This window comes from Gossypium arboreum, chromosome 13, assembly GCF_025698485.1.
Source record: "Gossypium arboreum isolate Shixiya-1 chromosome 13, ASM2569848v2, whole genome shotgun sequence".
NCBI lineage: Eukaryota > Viridiplantae > Streptophyta > Magnoliopsida > Malvales > Malvaceae > Gossypium > Gossypium arboreum.
In genome coordinates this window covers 105,005,176-105,019,540 of record NC_069082.1, presented here as the reverse complement: position 1 = coordinate 105,019,540, position 14,365 = coordinate 105,005,176, and the positions used below count along the sequence as shown (strand labels likewise).

Here is a 14,365-nt window from a genome sequence, read left to right as displayed (position 1 = left end):
AGCTCAATAGTAAGTGATCCCTAGCCCCGTTTTCAAAGTTCTTTACATTTTTTAAGTTCCCATAACTCGATTTACCTATTTCTACCATTATTTTAAGCTAGGGCTCATCTCTAAAAATTTACCCATGAATGACATGCATGTGTTTTGATGTCTAATGGTAGAAAATGAATTTTGGGTGTTAGATAAACATCTTTTGTTAAGTAATTTTCGGTAAAAACGTCCAAAAGGATCATTTTGAGAAAGTTATAAAATATGTAGTAAGAGTGTGTTTTAATGAAAATTTTGAGATGCTATACTTATGAAAATGGTTTGGCTAGGCTTGGGTAACAAAGAAATTGAGTGCATTTCATTTTTCAAGCCTAGGGGCAAAAGTGTAATTATGATAAAGTTTAAGGGCAAAAATATAATTTTGCTAAAAATGATATTTGGACCACATTGAATAATGTGAATATTAATTAAACTAAATGTGACATTATAGATCGAGGAAATTGAGGCTCGGACCTAGAACGGGGGAAAAACGAGGAATCGATGGTTAAGTCCCTTTTTGATAACCTTAGTGTCGAGGTAAGTTCATGTGTAAATGATACTACCTTATGTTATTAATTTTATATTTCAATATTGCATGAATTGTACATTTTTTTGCATGAAATTTATCAATGATGATTATGACGAAGTTCTGATGAATGAGAAACCCCGAATGAATCTTAGAGATGAATAGGGTACAAATGTCAAAACAATAAGGTTATTAAGATTTCGTATAAGACCATATTCGGGATATGGCCTTGATATGTGATTTTGTATAAGACCATGTTGGGGACATGGCATCGATATGATATTTCATGTAAGACCATATCGGGGATATGACATTGAAACGATACTATATGTATGAAATTTCCAAGTAACCCTTGGTATTCTGAATGATCCAACGGGTACGTTCAAAACGAGAAGGTATGTGACCGTATTACGAGTGGTACAGGTATGTACATATATCTCATGTGAAGTGAATTCGGTTTATGATGCATTATTGGTAAGGATACGAATGAGTAAGATATGTATTTATACCATGATGGTTGGAATAATTGGTAAAAGTGTTATTGACTAAGTTATCATTATTTTATACTAAAACAGTTTTGGACAGCAGTAGCAGTCCAACTTTAAAATGCACCAAAAATAATATAAAGTGAGTTAGAGGTTGAATAAAATATGGAATTAAATCTTATTTATTCTAGTTTCACATAGAAGAAACGGTATAAGAAAAAAGAATATCAGATTATGAGATATTTGAATTTTCGTGAGGCAGAGTTAGAATGGTTTCGGCATCCCCTGTTATGATTTGGGAAAATCATAAAAAATTGTAAAAAAATAATTATGGGTTATAATTTATATTTTATATTATTTAATGAGTCTATTTTCAAAAGAAACAAACAGGAACATCATTCGAATCCTGTATGAGAAGATAATTAAATTTTAGTGAAGAGGGGTCAAAATTGTCGAATAGCAAAAAATGGGTAAATTTGAAGAATAAACTGTACTAATTGGCTAAACCAAAAATTATGAAAATTTTATGTTAGGAATATATGTGAGTTTAGTTTCAAGAAAAATTAATGGATATTAAATTGGAGCTCCATAGCTCCAGATATAAATAATTTAGTGTCTATGACTCGAGTAGACAGCTTGACTGGAATTTGATCAAATAGTGGATTAATATGCAATTATAATTGTGATACCTTGAGAGCATGTTGTAAGAATTTGGTAAAAGCATATTAATAAAATTTCTTATTATTTTCATATGAACTTACTGAGCTTTATAGCTTACTCCCCTCCCTTTCCCATCTCTTATAGGTTAATTTTTGCTAGCTCGGGTTGGAGATTGCTGGAGATGTCATCACACTATCAAGTTATCACGTTGGATAAAAACGGATGCAACCCTCTTAAGTTTATGGCATGTATAGGGAATAAGTTACTTTTTGAATATGTATTGGCTTGTAATAGTTAATAAACTGATGTTATGGGTAGCCATGCAAATTTGCTTATATGGCTTAAATAGACGTAAATCAAATTTTGTATACATGTATGTGCCAATGATTTGAAGACGTGGATTTTGTTATAAGGCATGAATGCTTGAAGATTTAAATTAGATTTGTTGGCATGTTGTGTAACAACCTGATTATGGGGCTAGTCAGAATGGTGGTCTCGGGACCACAAATCCGAATTCATAGAAATTATTTTATTATTATTTTACAGTCATAGCATGTTTATATTAGTGCATGAAAAAATTGGTGAGCTAATTTTAACGTTTGTGAGCCTAATTGTAAAAAAGGACTAAATCGCATAAAGTGCAAAAGTCCTAAATTGATAGCTAAAGGGGTCAAATAGTTAGAAAACCAAAATTGGGGGTCTTTAAAAGAAAATTAGGCCCTAATTTAGAGCTTGGCCGGCTATGGGAGACAAATTGGAGAGAAGGTCAAAATTAGATGAAGCTTAGGTCACCAATTTTGACTAGTTGTAATTTTTTAAATAAAACAAAAAGGAAAAGCTATAATCTTTTCTCTCTTCTTAGCTGAAAATATCAGCCATTTTAGGGGTTTGAAAGCTTCAAAATTTTCATCAACTTTGAGCCCTCTCAAGTAAGTGATTTTGATAGTTTCTCTTATTGAGTTTTTACATTTTTGAGACCCTAGAAGCATGAGCTTTCAAATGAGGGGTCTATTTTGCAAAATGATTAAGAGCTTAGGGTTTTTCCATGAATGAATTTGTGATGTTTGCTAAGTTTTTATGGGAGAATATGAGTTAGGGTTGTATAATAAACAACTTTTGTGGAAGGTGTTAGTATGAAAACACCTAAAAGGACTATTTTGCATAAGTTGCAAAATAAGTGATAAGTGTGTGAAATAGTGAGAAATTGAGGTTTCTATAAGAGTGAAAAGGGTTCAGATAGGCTTGTGATACGAAAAAATTCGATAAAAATCGATTTTTGAGCATAGGGGTAAAATGGTCATTTTGTCAGGGCTAGGGGCAAAATGATCATTTACCTAAGATGTGAATTTTAGATTGCCAAATTGTATTTAGTGACTAAATGAGTGCATTTTGCTATTATAGATCAAGAATTACCAAATCCGACCCTAGACTGGGGGAAGGCCAAGCAAGTAGATTAATTGACGAGTTGTCTACTTGTATGTAAATAATACAAATACATTGTTATTATATGTGCTTGGAATATTATAGCATGAATTGCTTGATTGTGGAATTGAGAATGTGTAACGATAAATGAGATAGTAGAATTTCCGTTGGAACCTTAGGAAGTAGATCGGATATTCATGCTATGACACATGGGTTATTGTGGGCTAGTGTAAGACATGTCTGGGACATGCATCGGCCACATTATGCGAGCCAGTGTAAGACCATGTCTGGGACATAGCATCAGCATTGAGACGAGTGCCAGTGTAAGACATGTCTGGGACATGCATCGGCCTCGGAACGTAAGCCAATGTAAGACATGTTTGAGACATGCATCGGCTATGAGATGTGTCAGTATAAGAGCATGTCTGGGACATGTCATCGACACAGATATGTGAGAGCTAGTGTAAAACCATGTCTGGGACATGGCATCAGCCTCGAAGATGATAGCCAGTGGAAGACCATGTCTGGGACATGACATCAGCACCTTACCCTATGTTTGAGGCTTATGGAATATCCGGTAGTGTTCCGAATGGTTCAACAGTGAAAATTTTGATTGAGAGTTAATAAGGAAAGTATAACTATGTTGTGAATCATACAGGGACCTAATTGGAATGTATGAGGTATGAGCTTATTGTATAATATGTGACTGGTATGGATGGCAATGTGTAAGTTATGTTTATGCCTACCTTGGTATTATTGAGCATGTTGATTATTGATAAATTGTTGTTGTACACTTACTTACATGCAACTTACTAAGATTTTATGCTTACTCTCTTTTCTTTCTATTTCTTTACAGTGCTGCCTATCTAGCTCAAGGATCACTGAAAGTCAGAGATATTGATCACACTATCAACCGAAGCATTCGGTATAGTTGGATTTATATTTTTGACTATGGCATGTATAGTATTTAGACTTTATTATTTTGTGTCATTGAAGGTTGGCCATATGTATTGGTTTGGGTCGGAAACCCTTCAATTTGTATTAACCTTGAATGATGGCTAACATTCATTTTGAGTTTATGAAAGATACATTTTCATGGTTGAATGAGTACCTAATACGACTGATTTGGTTATATGAATTGTGCTTGTTTTGGTATTGGTTGGCTTTTGTATGAAACTAGGTATGTAAGGGTGGCAATAAGGCTTGGTAAATAGCCTTATATTATCCACATGGGCAGACACACGGGCGTGTGTCTAGGCCGTGTGTGACACACGGTCTACCCCATGGGTGTGTAGTTTGGCCGTGTCTCCCCTACACGTAAAAATTTCAAGTCAGTATGCATGGTAATAAACACACGGGTAGAGACACGGCCGTGTGTCTCGGCCGTGTGAAGGACACGGTTTAGCACACGGGCGTGTGCCTTGGCCATGTGACATTTTGAGCATGCTGTTAGAAACATAATGTCCATGTTTTCACACACGGGCTAAGACACGGGCGTGTCGTGGCTGTGTGAGGGACACGGGCCATTGACACGGGCATGTGTCTGGCCGTGTGAAAACCCCTGTAGGTGTGAATTAGAAACCAATTCTACACGGGTGTGAGACACGGGCATGTCCCAGGGTGCTTAGGCGTGAGCCACACGGGCCTTCAGCACGACCATGTCGAACTGGTCACACAGGCTTGTGTCCTGTTTTAAAGGCAAATTTCTTAAGGTTGGTTTAGGGACTCGAAACTGTTCTGAATAGCTTTCAATAATTGATTTGGGGCTCGTAGGCCCATAATAAGATGTTTAAAGTAGAAATAGAAAAAGTTGTAATCTGGACCGAGTCTCGGTGACCTGAGATCGAGTTAGGTAATGCCTTGCACTTTGCCTCGGCGTGGGTTACGGGTGTAGGGTGTTACATGTTGATAATCATGATATAAATGGATAAATTGGAGGTAAACCAATTATATATATTATATGTGTTTTGGTAAGTTTGGACTTGAATAAGAGAAATGTAATGTGCATGCATGTGTTGTTATGAGGATGCCATGCTTGAGCCTTGATTGTAGATATATAATTGCTCAAGTAAGTATTATAATTTATATGCTTATATTATTTAATGAGTCTATTTTCAAAAGAAACAAGCGAGAACATCATTCGAATCCCATATGAAAAGATAATTAATTTTTAGCGAAGAGGGGTCAGAACTATCAAACAGCGAAAAATGGGTAACTTTGAAGAATAAACTATACTAATTGGCTAAACCAAAAATTTTGAAAATTTTATGGTAAGAATATATGTGAGTCTAATTTCAGGAAAAATTAATAAATCTTAAATTGGAGCTCCATAGCTCCAGATATAAATAATTTAGTGTCTATGACTCGAGTAGACAGCTTGACTGGAATTTAATCAAATAGTGGATTAATATGCAATTATAATTGTGATACCTTGAGAGCATGTTGTAATAATTTGGTAAAAGCATATTAATAAAATTTCTTATTATTTTCATATGAACTTACTAAGCTTTATAGCTTACTCCACTCCCTTTCCCATCTCTTATAGTTTAATTTTTGCTAGCTCGGGTTGGAGATTGCCGAAGATGTCATCACACTATCAAGTTATTACGTTGGGTAAAAATAGATGCAACCCTCTTAAGTTTATGGCATGTATAGGGACTAAGTCACTTTGTGAATATGTCTTTATAAGTTAGCCAAATGTATTGGCTTGTAATAGTTAATAGATTGATGTTGTGGGTAGCCATGCAAATTTGCTTATATGGTTCAAATGGTAGTAAATCAAATTTTGTTTACATGTATGTGCCAATGCTTTGAAGACATGGATTTTGTTATAAGGCATGAATGCTTGAAGATTTAAATTAGATTTTCTGGCATGTTGATAATCATGATATAAATGGATAAATTGGAGGTAAACCAATTATATATATTATATGTGTTTTGGTAAGTTTGGACTTGAATAAGAGAAATTTCATGTGCATCATGTATTGTCGTAAGGATGCCATGCTTGAGCCTTGACTGTGGATATATAATTGCTCAATTAAGTATGTTAATTGCTATAGAGATGTATAAGTGTATGTGTACAACAATGGGTGGCAAATGGCTTGGAAAATAGCCTTGTATTTGTCCGTAAGGGTAGATACACGGGCGTGTGTCTAAGCCGTGTGTGACACACGACCTGCCCCATGGGTGTGTAGTTCGGTCGTGTGTCCCCTACATCTTGTACTTTAACTTCTAATTGGTCACACAGCTGAGACATGGTCGTGTGTCTCGACCGTGTGAGGGACATGCCCTTGGGACATGGGCATGTGCTTTGGCCGTGTGCCCCTAATTTGGTGATGAGGTCATAAACTGAGAGTTACACGAGCTGAGGATATGGGCGTGTCCCAAGCCACATGAGCGTGTGACCCTGTTTCATGATGAAATTTTCTAAGTACTCCCAGAAGTTTTAAAAGTTTCCTGTTTAGTCCTGAATCATTTTTGATGTGTGTATAGGGCCTCGCAAGCCCGTTTAAGGGACGTTATACATATGTATGAATGTTTTTTATATGGACAAAATTTAATGGTTGATTTTATGTGATTATGTATGTTTAAGTCTGGTAAAGCCTCATATCTTGTCCCGGCCTCGGACACGGGTAAGGGGTGTTACAGATAAAGTAAATAAATGCTAATAGTTGTTCTTGTTTGCATATGAACTTACTAAGCCTTGAAGCTTACTCCCTCTTTTTTTCCCACCTCTCATAGGTTTATTCAGCTAGCTCAGGTTGGAGGTTGTTGGAGATTCTATCACATTATCAAGCTATGATTTGGGGTATAAGTGAATGTAAGTATGTTAAGTCTATGGCATGCACAGGGACTTAGTCATTTTGTGTATGTGTCATTATGATATGGCCAAATGTATTTGCTTGTAATGAATAAGGATTTGATTTGGTACGTAGCCATATAAATTGGCTTATATTGGCTAATGGGTTGCAAGTATATTAATTACTCATATGCCTATGCCAATGTCATTGTGTGATGTGGTTTATAATGGTATGTTAATGAAAGTTAGTACAAGGGAATCATGAAAGAGTAAAATTAGCATTAAAACAATTTTGGACGGCAGCAGTAGTATAACTTTGAAAAATCACTAAAAATTTTGGAAATCAAATTATAGGTTGAATAAAAGATGAAATTAAAGCTTATTGAGTCTAGTTTTATATAGAAGAAACGGTGTAAGCAAAAGAATTTCATTTTATGAGATATTTGAATCTTTATGAGACAAGGTCAGAATGATTTCAGGTTCCCCTGTTCTGACTTTGGAAAATCATTAAAACTTGTATAAAAATACTTTGGGATTCAAATTTATATATTAAAATTTTTAATGAGTATATTTTCAATAGAAACAAATGGCATCATCTAAATCCCGTACTAAGAGATAATTAATTTTTAGTGAAGAAAGGTCAAAACTGTCCAATAGCAGACCAGGGATGAGTTTGAAGAATTAATTGTACTTATTGGCAAAACTATAAATTCTAAAAATTTTATAGTAAGAAGATATTTGAGTTTAGCTTTTTAAAAATCAAATGGATCTTCATTTAGATTTCTGTAGCTCAATATATAAATAATTTAGTGACTGTGACTTAAGTGGACAGTTTTGTTATTAACAGTAAATAATTGTTTGAATATGTTTAAGCCTTAATTATGGTTGTGTTGGTATCTTAATTGTGTCATGTTATGTTCCATTGAAAGTGTGTGTGAGTGTGCAAATGATAGTGGCAAATGATTTGGTAAATAGCCATTTTCTTGGACACACAGGCAGAGGCACGACTGTGCGTCTCAATCGTGTGAAGGACACGGCCCCGAGACACGAGCGTATGACTTGGTCATGTGACCCCAAATTGTGCATAAAGTTATAAACAGAGAATTACACTGGCTGAAGACACGGGCGTGTCCCAAGCCACATGGGCGTGTGTGACCACATGGCCTACCCACAAGGGTGTGTGACTCATGTTTTGAGGAAAATTTTTCTAAGTGTAGTAAATGTTCCAAAAATTTTCGGTTTAGTCCCGAACCATTTCCAATACATGTGTTGGGCCTCGTGGGCCCGTATAAGGGAGGATATGCACGTTATTGGATGAATTTGATTTGGCCAAATCTTATGGCCCGATTTGTATGGATGTTTATGTTTATGTCCGGTAACGCCTCGAACCCTGTCCCAGCGTCTGATACAGGTAAGGGGTGTTACAAACCTTACAGAGGAACCTTTGGGTTTTTGGAGCATTGGATTCTCACCAATATTTGCGTTACTCAAGCCGACATTCTCGCTTCCATTTTGTCTACTCCTGCTCATGCGAGTGCTTCCCCCTAAGGCAGAACACTCCCCTATCAGTGCATTTTTACATCCCACAGCTTCGGCAGATTGCTTAGCCCTGTTCATCTTCAGTGCAAGACCGCTCAATCAGTGAGCTATTACGCACTCTTTCAAGGGTGGCTGCTTCTAGGCAAACCTCCTAGCTGTCTCTGCACCCAATTAAATGTGAATCCGATCAGCATGCATTGTGTACAAGTTGTGATGTAAATTGCTGAATATGAACAGAGATGATGTGCATTAAATCAGTAATTAAAAATGTGTAATTATGTTGTGGATATTTTGACATTGTGACCTTATGAGACAGTTGGATATAGTTGGCATACCATAGGATTGTGAGTACTCACCTATATGTATATGTAATTTGGGCATTGAGGCCCTATGACATGTTTGGAGAGATAAGAGAATGTGAGTTAAGCTCCATTCGACGGGACATGTTTGGTGTGTTGGAAAGTGTTAGCTTTATACTTCACTTTTTGAGATATGTTCGACTCTATGAGTCAATTGGTGTGTTGGAGATCTGTGTATACGATGTGTGGTGATAGAGCCCACTTTTATGTTTCATAGCCTCAAGTGCCAAATTATTTTTTAAATGTGATCTTATATACTGTATAATACGATGTAGGACGGATGCATAAACACGTGAATAATATGTTAAATGAGTTGATTTAAGTTTCATGAAAATGTTAGTATGTTCTTATAGTAAATTGTGTATGTAATTGTAGTTTGGGTCGTTATCATGTAACTTGTGAATGCATGTAAATATATAAGCTAGACTTGTGAGTTATAAAAGTATGTATACATTGTTTAGTCTTGATGAATTATTGTAAAATGAGTTATTTGAATATGAGTTGAGTGTAGCCATACGTGAGAGTATATGCTAGTTTTATGGTTTAATAAAGCGTGAATATGTTATTGTGGTATAGTTAGAATATGGTTGTGAACATGTTGTAGTATGCTCTTATTTAACCTTTAATGTTGTGTATACTTTGTGATTATTCTGACATTCACTGAGCTTGTTTAAGCTCACTCACTCTCTCTAACCATTGCAGATATTTAGCATTTGCGGTGTGAGCGGTGTGGGGATACTAAGGAAGTGATCCAAGTTAGGCTTTAGTATTTGTGTAGGTGGTATTAATATTATTCTTTGAACTCTGGGTATAAGGCAATGTCGTTAGACTTTGATTGATTTTTATTCTGGTCCTCATGATATTTTATGGGTTTAGTTTTCTAGCACTTTTGATGGATGTCGTAATTATTTCATTGGTATTGTTTTGGTTTGAATATTTGCTATGTTGAAGTCCCATGAACTATATGTATGGTTAATGGATGTTGAAGAATGTGGTAGAATTATTGTATGATACTGCCATGATGTTTTGAATATTTTGTAGCTTAATTATTCCCAGGAATTATAGGCCCGGACCTTGGTATGTTGATTCTTGCTCGGACATGTTTATGATTTTTTGAACTGTTATTTTGGTCATTTTGACATTGGTTTAAAAAGGTAAATGATACATGTTGATTAGATATTTGTTAGAATAGATTAAATGCTTAGATGTGTTGTATTTTTATGGTATGGAGTAGAGGTATCGATATTCATGTTTTAAAAATGAGACCTCCATGTTTTTTAAAAGTACAGGAAGTCAGTAATGTAATTTGGTATCGATATCATATCACGAGTATCGATACTCAGGGTAATAAAATCAACTTTTCAAAATGTATCAATATTTTCTAAGTTTTAATTTTTAAGCGAGAAACATAATGCTGTTTTGATATCGATTTTCCAAGCAGTATTGATACCATTTGAAAGAAATATCGATACCTTTGTTTCAATATCGATACCTACATGAATTGTTTTGAAATTTTGCTAGTGATTCTAATGCATGTTTAATTATTATTATAAGTTCATTTGAAGTATGTTTGTCATGTTCTAATGATGAATGATACGTGTTTGACTTTAAATTCGTACAAATGCTAAATAGAATGAATGATTGTTTATTAATCTGACATGTTGATATGTATATGATGTGTGATGGTGGTATGACATGTTGATATTCGGGCTTGGCGAGTGGGTCGAATATATGGTGTTACATAACAATATTTACAATTCTGCTTTTCAATTTGATTGGATGTCGTACATCGACACCGATATCATATATTGAATCTCACATGAAATGTTGTCCAATCGAGAGATGTAGGGCGCGAAGGTGCCGTTGGTACTGTACGCAATGGTGGAAATTTATGAATTGAACTAAGTGATGCAGAAGTTCGGGTGGAGGTAATGAATTCTACTGCCACCGCAAGACCTAAAAGAGCTGCACAAGGTGGACATGCGAGGGAAGGACGACAATGACTGGGCAGTGCGGCACGGGAAGTACATCGAGGTATATATGGAATCATAAGATGCAATCCTTACTCGTTCACGAATCATTTTTCTCAGCATACATGGTGGTAGCTGATGATTACTTGGTATGGTTTAGAACTATCGGCAAGCTTTATCTACTACTACCAGAGGTGAAGAGTAGGCAAATTTGTCCGAAGAGGAAATATCGACTGGTACAACAGTATGGGATGAGACGTGGTCGTACGATGGGTTTGTCATCTACTCTAGTGGAAAATGCACTGCCTATGGCTACGCAATATTCGGGTCAGTTTGCTTTACTTATTCCAGTTCAATTCGGTAACCCTATGTTTTTTTCACAACCACCATCGTACTACAGATCATTGCCGTACATGGTTGACTCTTCTACTCTTGGAAATACATATTTCGAGGCATGGATGTCCCTTGCGTACTACACCACCATGTAGCGGATGCCGAACCCCATGTTGGGAGCCAAACGCACCCCGACGTAGGTGCCACCCCCGATGACGATACCGATATAGACTCCCATATAGCAGGTGATGACAATGTCGATGCCTGGTACCTTTTTGATGTACCCGGTATTTGGGGCACCTTATGGTTATATGCCTATAGTGACCTAAACACCACGTGTATCACTGTTTTATGGCGCTGGCTTATCATCGTAACCACCAGATATGGGAGTGGCAGATACACGATGACAAGTGAGGACTACGCAACAATTGATCACAGAAGAATATGATAACACTGTCGATCCCAAAGAAACGATTGCCTAGACGGTTGTGGTAGGTGCATATTCAGGCGATTATGATTACAAAGAGGAAATCTATAGGCCCCCACCTCTGGATGCACCATCGATTGCACCTCCGATTGTATGCAGAAATCCTCCATGTGACTATCGCCCACCGCCTTGTAGCACACATTCTCCCCGACAACATAATTGAGTGTATTTTTTGTTATAAATATGGTGATGTAAATATAGATATGTCATAAATAAAAAAAATCGAGGTTATTGATTCGAACAATACCTTTGTCTTTATTACTATCTATCATGAGTTATGCGTAAGTTAACAATGAATAATAAATTGACTAAATGAGAATCTAAAAAGCATGCTAATGAATATGAAATTAGGTAGAAAGTAATGTTGTCGATGCTGAGGCCCTAACGTATCCCTATACAAAGAACATGTTGGCTTCGTATGCCCTAGGTTTCTACAATACCAGTATAATTTCTTTTGATCGTCTCTCTACCAAATATCCATATTGTTCCTTATCTGGGTGGAATTCAGGCAACCTTTTGAGACGCGACGTAAGTCCTTGTTAGGCACCAACTTAAACGACTAGCTGGACACAAGTGACCATATGCTTTCATCTAGGATGGGTGGGAATTCAGGACTCTTGATAAACCGTAATTTATACATATTTTTACCCCATGCTTGGCTTATTTATGGATGATTTTTCCTTGGTTTCATTGAATTCGATGCTCCTAATCCTTTAATTTCATGTTTTATACTCAGGAGAGCATTGGAAAGCAGAAAGAACAAGAAACGAGCCAAAAATGGAAAAAAATGGGCCTAATTTAGCATGACACATGACCTAGGCACTTCCACACACGGGTGATCCACACGCCCGTGTGTCATGGCCGTGTTGACTAAGAACCAACTCAGAATAGCACACGACCTGAACCCCTTCACACGAGCATGGCACACGGCCGTGTCCCTGTCGAGCCCAAGTCTAGTTCTACTTGGAAAAGGCTAATTTTGGGCTGTCAAAAGTCTATATAAACACCCTAGAAGAGGATTAGAGGACATACAGAGAGTAGAAGGCAGAAAATACTCAAGGAAAGCCATCGGAATCAGCTCGGGAGCAGGATCTACATCAAGACTGAAGATTTCCATCTAATTTCCTAGAAGTTCTTTGGGTTTCTTTACGTTTTGTTGTTTTTCAAACTTTGAGATGTTTTCCATTATTATTATGAACTAAATTCCCTAAATACCTAAGGGAGATAAAACTTAAGACGAATCTTATTATTATTTGAGTTATATGATGAATACTTGTTCTTATTCTTAATTGTGAATTTAACCTTGCTTTAATATTCCAGGATATTAATTCAGGTTTTTGATGTGCTTATTCAGTGGAGAAAAAGTCCCTGTTTAAGAGTAGATCATTCATAATTAAGCGGAGTTGCATGCAATCCTAGAAATAGGACGACATAAATCTGCTGGATTAGAGTCAAATCTTATAAGGGAATCCATAGATCGAGTTAATGCGACAATAGGGGTTTTAATTAGAAAGAGATTTCGATTAATCAACCTAGAGTCATTTGTTTTTAGTCTCGAAAGGGATATTAACATAAATCAGGGATTTCTAAGGATCAAGTCAAGTGAATAAATCGTCTAATTTAGAAATAATACGCGAAGTCTAGGTGGATTCTTCCTTGGGTATTGTCTTCTCTATTGGTTTTTCCAAAAGTATTTTCAACTTTAATCTCTGTCACTTTCTTAGTTAATTAGATAATTAGTATTAGTTTAAAAACATTCTCTTAATTTTTAGGCTAGATAATAAAAAGATAGTAATTACTAGTACTTTTAGTCCTCGTGGATACGATATTTCCGGTCTCACCATCACTATACTATTGTTCGATAGGTGCGCTTGCCTTAGTCACATTTTGTTAGTTAGTTTTACGACCAACAAGTTTTTGGTGCCATTTCCAGGGACTAAGATATTAGGAACGCTTGATTTTTATTACTTTAGCCATCTTTACTTTTATTGCAATTTACTTTTTGTTTTTAGTTTAATTTTTCTCTTCTAAATTTTGTTTTCTTTACTTCTGGCAGGTTTTTATAGTTTATGACTAGAAGAAACCCGTCAGGACTTGTATTTTTCGACAGTGAGATCAAAAGCACTGCTCGCAGAAACCAGAGAGAAATAAGGCGAAGCCTACAATACATAAAGGAAGGGCAAGAGAATGATATTCACATAACAAACGAGGAGATAGCTGAAAATCAGAATAATCCGCTACCTCCTGTGGTTGCTTCAAATCCAGTATATCAGAATCCTACTCTTTGTACTATGTATGATTATGCTAAACCTACTTTAACAGGAACTGAATCGAGTATAGTTATGCCTGCTGTCGCTGCAAATAATTTTGAACTGAAACCTAACACGATTCAAATGATATAATAGTTTGTTCAGTTTGATGGCTTGCAGGACGAGGATCCAAACACTCATTTAGCGAATTTTCTAGAATTCTGCGACACCTTTAAGATCAATGGCTTTTCTGATGGTGCCATTCTCCTTCGGTTGTTCCCATTCTCATTGAGGAATAAGGCTAAACAATGGTTGAACTCATTACCACGAGGGTTAATCACTACTTGGGAACAAATGACCGAAAAATTTTTACTTAAATATTTTCCACCGGCTAAAATGGCTAAGCTGAGGAATGATATCTCTTCTTTTGTGCAGATGGATTTAGAAACACTTTATGATGAATGGGAGAGATACAAGGGCTTACTAAGAAGGTGCCCTCACCATGGATT

At 36.2% G+C, this 14,365-nt stretch overlaps 1 non-coding gene across 1 annotated transcript; it reads right to left on the bottom strand.

The window, feature by feature from the left end:
* Positions 1–14,258: 14,258 nt before the first annotated feature.
* LOC128287599 (small nucleolar RNA R71) lies at positions 14,259–14,365 on the bottom strand. The gene has a single exon (XR_008278299.1). It is a non-coding gene; the product is annotated as a small nucleolar RNA R71 (small nucleolar RNA).